The sequence below is a fragment of the Buteo buteo genome, chromosome 23, assembly GCF_964188355.1.
Source record: "Buteo buteo chromosome 23, bButBut1.hap1.1, whole genome shotgun sequence".
NCBI lineage: Eukaryota > Metazoa > Chordata > Aves > Accipitriformes > Accipitridae > Buteo > Buteo buteo.
The window spans coordinates 8,440,391-8,450,926 of NC_134193.1; the positions used below are offsets into that span (position 1 = coordinate 8,440,391).

Here is a 10,536-nt window from a genome sequence, read left to right on the forward strand (position 1 = left end):
TCAGTATATTTTCTAGCAGCTTCCTTCAATCTTTCCAGAAACGCTGAGGGAGATTCATTCTTATCTTGTCTCACCTCGTATAATTTAGACCAATTCAAAGATTTAGGCATAGCAAGTTTAACTCCATATAAAATCCATTTTTGATATCGACTCAGCCTTTCTCTATGTTCCACGTTATTTGGATCCCACTGCGGATCCCCAGACGGAAAATTCTGTTCTAATGTTCCACCTGTTGTCCCACTCAATACAGCCACTTCTGCCTGTGCTTTGCCAGTCTTTAATACCATCTGCTTCTCTGTGTCATCCAGCAAATTATCCAGAATCACTTGTAAATCACTCCAGTCTGGATTCTGTGTTTTAATTATAGTATCCACCACTCTGCCTACCCTCTCTGGATCTTCTCTATACACTCCAGCTGCCTGTTTCCAAGCCATCAAGTCCGTAACTGAAAAGGGCACTTTGACATACACCGGCCCATCATTACCCACTCCCTGTCGCAGGGGAGCTACCGTTTATGCTCGCTGCTGCCGCAGGGGAGCTACCATTTGTACTTGCTGTCGGGTCCTTCGCGAAACGGGGGTATGAATTACAACCTCAGACGGCTCTTCCTCCACATCCTCTAGTCCACTGCTATCTGGCGCTTCAATCTGTTCCCCATACCCTGCATCCCAATTCCTTCCTCTCCTAGGAGGAGAAATATCCAGTTCTGGCCCCTCATCCTCTTTGGGAGCGGTGGGAACAGTTATTTTCTTTAAACACTCCTTTCCAGTATCACATGCCAGACAGCATTTCCTCCTTTTCTTATTATTAGAAGTCACAGCCATCACCAAATTGTCTCCCCTAGTTAGCTTACATTTATCCTGTCAAGCCCGTCTCTGTCTTAAGTAAAAGAATAAATCCACATATGGTACTTCACTCCATTTCCCTTCTCTTCTACAAAACAACATTAACTGCAGAATGGTGTTATAATTCAGTGTCTCATTCACGGGCCACCTTTCCTGATCCTCCAATGTATACAGAGGCCACTAATGATTACAGTATTCAATCATTTGAGTTTTTATGTAAATCATCATGCAATTCACCCCAATGTGCCAACAAACATCCCAGCGGAGATGTTTTCGGTATCTTTCCATCAGTGGACAAATTTCCCATACTCTTACTCTTAAATAATTTGGCAAATGTCATTATGTTTATACCCAATACCAAATATCTATTAAATATATATATATATCAAAAATCAATAATCAATAATCAATTATCAAATGTTAAATACCAAACCAAATATCAAATGCCAAGTATCAAATATAAAGTTTCAAATACCAAATGCATATATCAAACACCAGATATCAAATGTATACAAATCACAATTGTTGCCAGGTAATGGAGTCCACCTACTTGTCTAGGGCACGGGCTGAGCCGACTTCCCTAGGCAAGAGTCATAACCAATATCCCCTGGCAAGATTTATCAGCAGGATAACAAAATATTCAAATATTCACTTTAAATGTTATAACAAAATCACTATACAATATGATATATAATCACTTATAACAGTCACACTCACAATACTTCCAAATACTCAATGTATGTCACCAAAATACACATACACTCTAACCCACTCCAAAATGCTTTTGAAGCTGGGACTCTAACCCAGAATCTTCAAAAGTTGTGGGACTCTAACCCACTCCAAAATGCTTTTGAAGCTGGGACTCTAACCCAGAATCTTCAAAAGTTGTGGGACTCTAACCCACTCCAAATTGTCCAACCCAGCAATAGCTTTCGCTTATGTCTTACGGGCAGACGCCTAGGCTTCCACTTCCTTCAGGATCTTTCAGTCCAACCCTGCACAGCTTTCGCCGCGTCTGACAGGCAGACTATACCGGTGGGACTCTAACCCACTCGGGGGGACTCTAACCCCAAACAATACCGGTGGGACTCTAACCCACTCGGGGGGACTCTAACCCCAAACAATACCGGTGGGACTCTAACCCACTCGGGGGGACTCTAACCCCAAACAATACCGGTGGGACTCTAACCCACTCGGGGGGGACTCTAGCCCCACTTAGTGGGACTCTAACCCACTCGGATAGCTATCCTTAATATTTCAAAGAAAAGAAGTGTCTTACCAAAATCCAGGGGACGTCGCAAAGAGCCTTATGGATCGGGGATCGATGGGTATCCCCGAGAAATCCTCGGTGCCGGCAGGAACCGATCAAGTCCCCGACTCCTCCGGTCTCTCTCAGCGAGGTCCCATCTGGGTCGCCAAAAACTGTTACCAAAAAACTCGGAATAGAAACTTATCAACACCAATTTAGTATAGATAAACAGACACTTCTTTATTGACGGCCGGGTGCGTGGGCGAGTCTTCTCACAAACCACGCACACCTGTAACCAAAACAATACACCTTATATTGAACTCACTTATGCATATTCATAAGATTACAAAGACGTCATTTGCATATTCATCAGATTTCCAGGAAATCATTTGCCTATGTTAATGTCCATCACACAGGCGCACTAAAGGTCTCTGGTGGTCTTCTAGAGTCCTCTGGTGGTCTTTCGTAGTCTTCCTCACTCGTCCGCTTCTTGACCTCTCAGGTGTTTCCAAGCAGCAAGCTGGTGTCCATAACGGTTTCCTTAGCCTTTAAAACAAACACTACAAGACTACCAATCTTTGTCAAAACTTCTGTGGTTAAATGATTTTGAACAATACTTAAATTCTTATGGTTACACATTATACAGTTCCTAAGCTCTTAAGTTTCTAAGGCTACACTTCAAACTCAACACTCCCATACTTATGCTTCACAATCTTCTACTTTTTGGTCAAACCAAACTCTTTTATAATCAGATTTTAATTTTCTTTTATCTTGTTATCTAAGTCCTAAATGTTTCTACTAGATGATTTTAGCCAATTTCTCCGGCCTTGGTACAGGGCTATACAGGGGATTTCACAGCAGGTACTGGTTGGTGGCTAGATATATAAAATACAACATACATAAGATTTTGCTAAACTATTAAAATTAGATATGATTTTACTAAAATATTTAACTCTAATCAATAACAAATCAGTGACCAATTGGTAACACTGGCAGCTCTGCTGCCTGGACGGCCCACTGCGCGGGGGCGGCCCAGGGGTCCGGGCAGGCCTGGGCTGCCCGTGGGGAAACGGGCACCTCGTGCTCCCCTGCAAAAGCGGGTGGCATGGCTGGGTAAGCTGCAGCCCCGCACCGCCCCAGCGCAGCTTGGGCCTGCACCGGCGTGGGACTCCCACCGGCCAGTGAGGGGGGACATGGCGGGGCTGTGCTCCATGCGCCCTATGTCCCCGTGCTGCCATGCTGGGACCCTGGTACAGGCTGCGCTGCCCAGTGGTCCCTGTGCAGGGGACCCTCCTGGGCCCTTGTGAGACAAGGAAGGAGCCCACTCCTATTTCAAACGAGGGAAGTCAAGCCAGAATCAGCAAGGGCGAGAAACAAAACGGTCCTTGTTAGCCAAGACGTATCGCTGGGCCCCTGACAGCACATCTGGGCTACTGGGTTTTTCTCCTTGGCGTACGAAACGGTTGCAAGGGGAGAAACGCCGCCGGAAGCATGGGGCGAGAGCAAAGCCCCCTTTCCAGCGCCCTTTCTGGTTACCCGGGGATGCCCGGGAGAGCTGGAACCCTCCCCGGCAGGCCAGGCCAGGCCAGGCCAGGCAGCTGCCCGGCAGGGGAGCGTGGCAGGGTGCGGGGGGGCCCACAGGCATGGGCTCCCACCGCCCGGGAGGGCCGCAGCCGTCTTGCCCCAGGGGAGACGACGGGGTCTCCCTGCCCTGCTCAGCCCTGGGGAGCCCCGTTGTGACGTCAGAGCCACTGCCACTGTGAGGTCAGAGCTGGCCGCCCACACAGCCCTCTGGTGGGCGAGGAAGGATCCCACAGTTGCCGTGTGGCTGTTGCCCTGGGCAGGCGCACTCCTGCTGGGGGGCAGCGTGGGGCCGCTGCCACCGCAGCTGGTTTTGCCCGGACAGGCCGCACTGCTGGGGCTGAGGAGGAAGAGCTGAGCGGGGAGCCTGCCTTTGCCCAGAGATGGCGAGGAGAAAGGCCCCCCAGAGAAGACGCCAAGGGGCCTCCCAAGGCTCCTTGGGGAACGAGGCTGACCAACAGCCGGCAGGAGAGGCAGCGGGGCCGAGGTACGAAGTGGGCTGCTCCTGCCCGGGGCTTCAGGTTAGGGTGGTAGCACGGACGTGGCCTAGCACGGTCCGTGGGGAAGCATGGGGAAGCCGACAGAGGTTTTCTGAAGAGCCCCGTGGCTTGCAAAGCCCCCCTTCTGTGGGGATGGGTCTCGGCTGAAGGCCCGGCTCGCTCTCCCGGCCAAAAGCCAGGGTGCAGCAGGGGCTTTTGGGGAGGCGGTAGCCTCGTGCTGCAGGGGTCGGAGCCCAGCCCCGCTAGCAGCACAGGGAGATTTTGCTGCACGAGGGGGCCAAGCCCCTGGGACCTGAGACTGGCCCCCTCGGGACGCTGAGGCACAGTCCTGCCTGGCTGAGGGGGGCAGCTGTGCAGAGAGGAGCGGGGCTGGGAGACCGGCAGTGCCCAGGGAAGAAGTGGGGGGCCGCGGTGGGGGACAGCAGCCTGTGCCCCCTCCCCGAACGGCCACTGAGAGGTGCCTGCCAAGGGGCGGGCTAGTGCCAGGGCCCAGGGAGCAGGGAGGGACGGGGTGGGAATCGGGCTGTGCTGCCGGGTCGGCTTCCCGAGGCGGGGGACTGCCGCTGCCAGCTTGCTTCCTCTTCTCCCGCTGCAGGCCTGTAAAGCAAAGGAGGGGGAAAGGAGAGGAGGGGACCCCTAGAAGCAGCCCGGCTGTGCTGCCCTCTCTCGCTGCTGCCGGGACGGCCCGTCCTCTAGCAAGGGCCTCCGCTCAGGCTACTCCTGAGCCCACCTCGGCTCCTGTGGCGTGGCGATGGTGGGCAACCGGCATTTGTCTTTTTCCTCCCACAGTAGCCTCTGCGTAGAGATGGAGGTGCTGACCCTGCCTTCGATGGCAGCTGCCGGCTCAGCCATTCAAGGGCCTGCCAAGTGGCGCAACAAGGCCACAGAAGTTGCAAGTAAGCTCAGCACTGCTGCTTGCCGCGAAGTCCTCTGGGGTGAACTCGGAGAGCTGCAGTGTGCCAGAGCACTGGCCAGACGTCACAAGTGGCAGGAGAAGTGCAGGCTGCCCTGCTGCTCTTTGCCCCAGGGAGGGAGTGGGTAGCACTGGGTGCCCACCTCCCCACAGGGAGCTGCAACACGTGTGGCTGGGCATCCCAGTGAAGAGACCTCAAGAGACAGGCCTAACTTTTCTCTGGTTTCTTTGCCCAGGGACGGCCTTCAGCCTTGCTTGCCAGCTGGCAGGTGCCCTTATCTCCCTGTGGAGACATGTGCTGAGCACGGGCGTCTTCGCCGTGTACGTACTATGTGTTTCTGCTGTGGACGGGGGGAGAAAGGGGATGTCTGAGGGTCAGTGCAAGCCAAGGGGAGGGCAGAGGGTGTTGCCCAGCCAGCAGCCGGGGCTCCCGCTCGGGCGCTGCTCGTGCTGTGGCCAAGAGCAAAGCCCCTCGGCAGTCTCACTCCCACGCATTTGCTGGAGCCCCAAACTTTGGCTGCGGCAGGACAAACTGCCATGTAGCCGGACGCTCGGGTGCAGAGCCAAGCCTCTGCAGGGAAGGGTTTTGCCCAGCTCCAGCAAGAGACCGTGTGGGTCGGGGAGGGCTCTGGGAGGAAAGCCAGGCAAGGCTGCTGTGCTTCCCCGCTGTGCGGAAAAACAGCCCTAAGAGAGATCGGTGTGATCGCAAGTGAGAACAGGCCTGCTTTCTCAGCCAAAGAGAGAGCAGGGTCCACACCAGAAAGACTGCTGAGGCGCTGAAAAGCAAGTCTTCATTTGCTCGACCTCTTTACTTCCCGGGATCATTTGCACTCCCTTTCGGAAGGTGCTCCTGGAGCCCTTCCTCTGGGGAAGATCTGCCGGCCGTGTCGACCGGTGCGGATAGAAATCGTGTTCCTCCTGGGCGCTGCTCTGTCAGCTCTCTGTCAGCAGCAGGCTTCCAGAACGGTGGCTTTTTGGCCTGAAAAGGGAAGTCTACCTGTGGAGGGGCTCGCCCGAGACTTGGATCATTGACAGCCACAGGACTCCCTCTTTTCCAGGCAAAAGATGGCCCTACAGAAGAGGTTCTTGAAAGTTGTCGTCTTGTTGCTCCCAGTGGCTCTTGGTGAGTTCCCATGGGCAAACACCCGAGAGCGACAGCCTGGCTGTGCTGGATGCCAGCTTTCAGCTGGCCAGATTTCCTTTTGGGCCAGTATGGGCGGAAACTCCCGTGGCCCAAGTGCTTCGTGAGCATGTCCTTGACTGGGGCTGCCTTTCGGACTACCGGGAAGACTGGCAGTCTGCCAGCCGTGCTGCTGCTCTGGCCGCTGGTCCGAATGGCTTGCTTAGTCTGCAAGTCTGCGAGAGAAGGGCGTAGGTTTCCAGGCCTGATGGGGGGATTCCCAGAGGGGAGGGGCCGTGCAGGGGGGGCCGATGGAGGGGTACGTCTCCTGGCCCATGCAGCCTGGTCTCGGTGCTCGCTGAAGCAGTGAGGGGAGATGGGGAATAGCTCTGGGGCACCGAGCACACCTGAAGATCACGCCTGCGCAGTCCCCTCAAGCCTGGGCTGATGACCCCCAGTCAGAGGCGCGTCCTCTCTCTGCGCCCCGCGTTCCCCACCTCCTCAGCTAACCTGCTGCCCCACCCCCAAGGCAACAGGGAGGAGACAAGGGGACTGCAGGGATCGCTGGCAACCCTAGTCAGATAACTGTCTCTTGGTGATGTGAATTGCAGCTGGCGTTTACTGCAGGACCTCCCTGCCACTGTGGACCATGCGGGCCAAGGGACTGATGGAGGTCGGTGACTCTTGCGGGACGGGCACCTCCTGCAAGGGAGCGTTGCTGACAGTGGCTGGATAAATCGCGGGCTCTTCTGCTTCCATGCAGGCTGACCCAAAGAAGCAGCAGCTTGTGCCGTGTCTTCCTAGGGAAGCCTCTCCTGGGAAGCCCCGGCAGCTCTGGTAGCGGATGCTCTAACGGAGCGTTTTTCCCTTTCAGGAGCTGACGCGTGAGTCTGCAGCAGAACTAAAGATGCAGCGGTAAGAGATGTTGCCTGAGCTGGAAGTGGCTCTGTGCAGAAGCGTCAGCCGACCTCGTCCTACCGGCACTCATTTTCCTAACAGCCAGGGCTCCCGTGCTTCCCCCCTGCCTTCGCCTTTTGCTCAACCTGGTGCAGAAGGGGAGCGCTCGCAAAGCAGGGAAAGCACCTGCGTCTCTCCTCCTTGCTGAGCCCAGACACCCCCCAGAGGGGATGGGCCTCTCCCTGACAAGATCTGCTTTCTTGTTCCGGCAGGGACTTGCGCGCTTTGTTGGCGGAGCAAAACCAGAAGATGCAGCTTCTTCTGGAGGAGGTGGCTCAACTGAGGGCGGAGATCAGCAGTGCCAAGAAGGTGAGCCTGCGTTTTGGGGAAGGAGGCTTGGCTGGGCAGAACCCCCGAGAAAGTACTCCGTGGGGTTGTTGGTGGGCTCGGACTGCTGACTGCAGCAACCCAGCCTTTACCCCAGGGGCTTTGCTGGGTGAGCTTCTGCGCTGCACAGGCCCTTCTCCAGCCCCAGTCTAAGCGGGCCGCTTCAGGCAGCGGAAAACTCCCGACAGCCTTCCCTTGGCACACCATTGCCTCTGGCTGCTCTGGCCGGGCCCCTGAGGCAGTGGTGAGACCCAGGCACGCTCACGGGGCCAGCCGTCGCTTGCAGGGCCTGAGCCCGGCTCCCGGCTGACCTGGAGAGCGTGGAGGGTGGGGACGAGGGTGTGGGGGCCCTCGTCAGCCCACCTCGGGGCCACGGCCACAGATACTGTTCCTCAGTCCTCGCGGCTCACGTCAGCAGCAGAGAGTCTTGCAGCTCCGTGGACAAAGCTTGCCTTGGATTTCTGACGGTGACGCTTTGCCTCCGCGGGCGCTAGTAGCCACGCTGAACTGCCCGCTGACGCGGTCCTTTTCTGTGTTCCTTTACGGCAGCGTTCCCAGGAAGGTCAGGAAGTGAACCAGGCAGCATCCCAGATGGCTTTGAACGTCTGTGTCGAGATGTCTGACTGGGCCCTGAAGAGCTCTGGTATGGACACAAGCAGCCCAGTCTCCTTGCCCTGCGCTTGCCTGTAGCGCTCCCCAGAGGAGCCTGTGCTCCAGGCGCTGCTCTCCAGAGTGGGGGAGCTTCAACACTTCACAGGGTCCAAGAGCAAGGCTGTGGCAGAGCGGCTCTCTCAGACTCCCTCCCAGTCCTGCCCTCGGCCTCCGCACGCGTGCCTCTGGTGCTGCCCTGGCACGCGTTCCTGTGCTGCTGGAGGGGCTCTCTTCCTCTCCCCCGCATTTGAAAAGGGAATGGCCGGGCCGTCCTTTGCTGCCCACGCAGCGGGCCCTCAGCTTTGGTCTGCTGTCATTCACACGGGCACCTGCTGTCTCCCAGGCCCCTCAGACCTTCTCCTCGTGGCGCTGTGAGAGAAGAAGTCACCAGGCACGTGGATGCCGTCATTCCCCTGCGCAGCTGGGCACCCCCACCAGCGTGGTGACTGACAGACGTGGAGCTGGCCGGCGGCGGCACAAATAGTGTCTGAGCACCAAGTCTTCCTAGTCTGTGGCCTCTTGCAGTCAGTCACCTGCTCTCCCTTCCTTACAGGTGCCACCATCGACAGGCAGAGAACTTCCGAGACCTACAACTGCAAAGAGAATTGGGGCTGCAGGGTTTTATGGTTCTTTCGCCCTGCCAACCCTCCTGACACTATCTTGCAGGTATCGTAGCAGAAATCATCAGTGCTGGTTTCCTTCCTTTTCCCGCCTGCCTTCCTTCCTTCCTTCCTTCCTTCCGTCCTGTGAAGTTGGGGACCAACCTCAGGGGCTTCCCCCTCAGTCCAGTGGTACTGCTCAAGCCCACCATGTTGATCAGGTTCCTGAAACCAAAGCTCGAACACAGGGCTGGGCTTGCTAGAAAGAAATCACTGGTTCCCCTCAGGAGGGGAACGGAGCTGAACTGCTGCATCTCGCCCATAGTCCTCTGCCACAGCTGAGTGAAAGAGCTTCTCCCTGGTGACTCCGTTTCCACGCTCATCCCTAGCAGCAGCGCCTTTTCAGGGGTGGGAGGCGGGAGGTGGGGGGTGCCCTGCAGAGCCACTGGGCAGAGACGTGTTTCTGCTCGGCCCTGACTAGGATGGTTTCCTAAGCGGTATTCTCCTCTGCGCCGTAATACTGAGAGCCCCCTTTGTCAGGCAGGGAAGAAGGCCTCCTGCCTTTGTCCATTTCCTCACAGGCGCCTCACTTTCGAGCTGAAATAGACCCCACAGATGCACCGGTGCCCAGGCTTCAAGCTACACGGGCAGCTGTGTTAGCCCCAACGCTCTCTCACCCCTCATCACTCTCGCGTTCTGCTTGCAGCCGAGTCTTTCCCCAGGAGACTGCTGGCCTTTACAAGGGCCTCAGGGCCAGGTGGTCATCAGGTTGCCAGCACGAGTCCACCTGACCGCCGTCACGATGCAGCACATCTACAAAGACGTCTCTCCCTCTGGGACCGTCACCAGCGCGCCCAGAGACGTCGCTGTCTTTGTAAGTCTCTGCTGGGCGCTTCTGGTGGGGATCTGGCCCCGGGGGAAAGCCATGACCGGGTCTTGCTTGCTTGTGTGCATCCGCTGAGGTTTGTGTCCTGCTCTCTCCTGAGCACTGCAGTGCCCCAGGGGGATACTTCAAGGGCTCTAGAGGTTGCATCCCTCTTAAGACTTGTTCTGGCCAGGCACCTGGGGGTTCTTGACCAAAACTCAAGGCAGAGACTGAGCTGCGCCCTAACCAGTGCTAGACTGCTGCTAGAGCCCCAGGAGAGGCTGGGCAGATAACAGGGCTGATCCAGCGCCTACGTTCCCTCTTTGTCGGGACGAGTCTGAGCTGCTCTCCTTGTGCTTTGCCCCTGAGGGAGTGGATGCGGCCGGAGAAGAGGAAACTCTCCTTGGGACGTTCATGTACAATGTAGCAGAAGAGGCCATTCAGACCTTCCCTCTGAAGGTAGGGTCCAGGCACGGGGACAAGAGCAAACCAGGTTTGCCTGCAAGTCCGTGGCAGGAAGAGAGTGAACGCCTTCTCCCTGGGCAGAGGGGCCTGGCCCACCGCCGAGAGAGACCTGGCGGGGTTGGGAGGGCTGAGTAGCACGCGGTGGTGGCAGCAAAAGGATAGCAAGGGCAGGGCCAGGCCCGTGGGAGCACGAGTCCTGAGAGATCCCTGGCTGCACCCACTGCCTTCAGCAGAGCCAGCTGCGCGCGCGGCCACTCCACCCAAGCAACGGCTTCGTGCCGTGGAGAAACGGACGCCGGGCGGCGGAAGCCGCCGGGCAGCACCGTCGCTCCATCCTGTGGCCTGCTGGCAGGCTGGACGGTGTCCTCTCCTGCCAGCATAGCAGGCCCCTTCTCTCCCGGTGCTCTCACGCCTGCCAGGAGGAAAGCAGGCAGAGCAGACAGCGGGAGCTTGGTGGCCTTGCA

General features: G+C 56.7%; 1 long non-coding RNA gene across 1 annotated transcript; it reads left to right on the forward strand.

Annotated features, from left to right (window-relative positions):
• Positions 1–8,603: 8,603 nt before the first annotated feature.
• Positions 8,604–10,067, forward strand: LOC142043454 (uncharacterized). The gene is made up of 3 exons (XR_012654048.1): positions 8,604–8,809; positions 9,449–9,616; positions 9,977–10,067. It is a non-coding gene; the product is annotated as an uncharacterized LOC142043454 (long non-coding RNA).
• Positions 10,068–10,536: the final 469 nt, after the last annotated feature.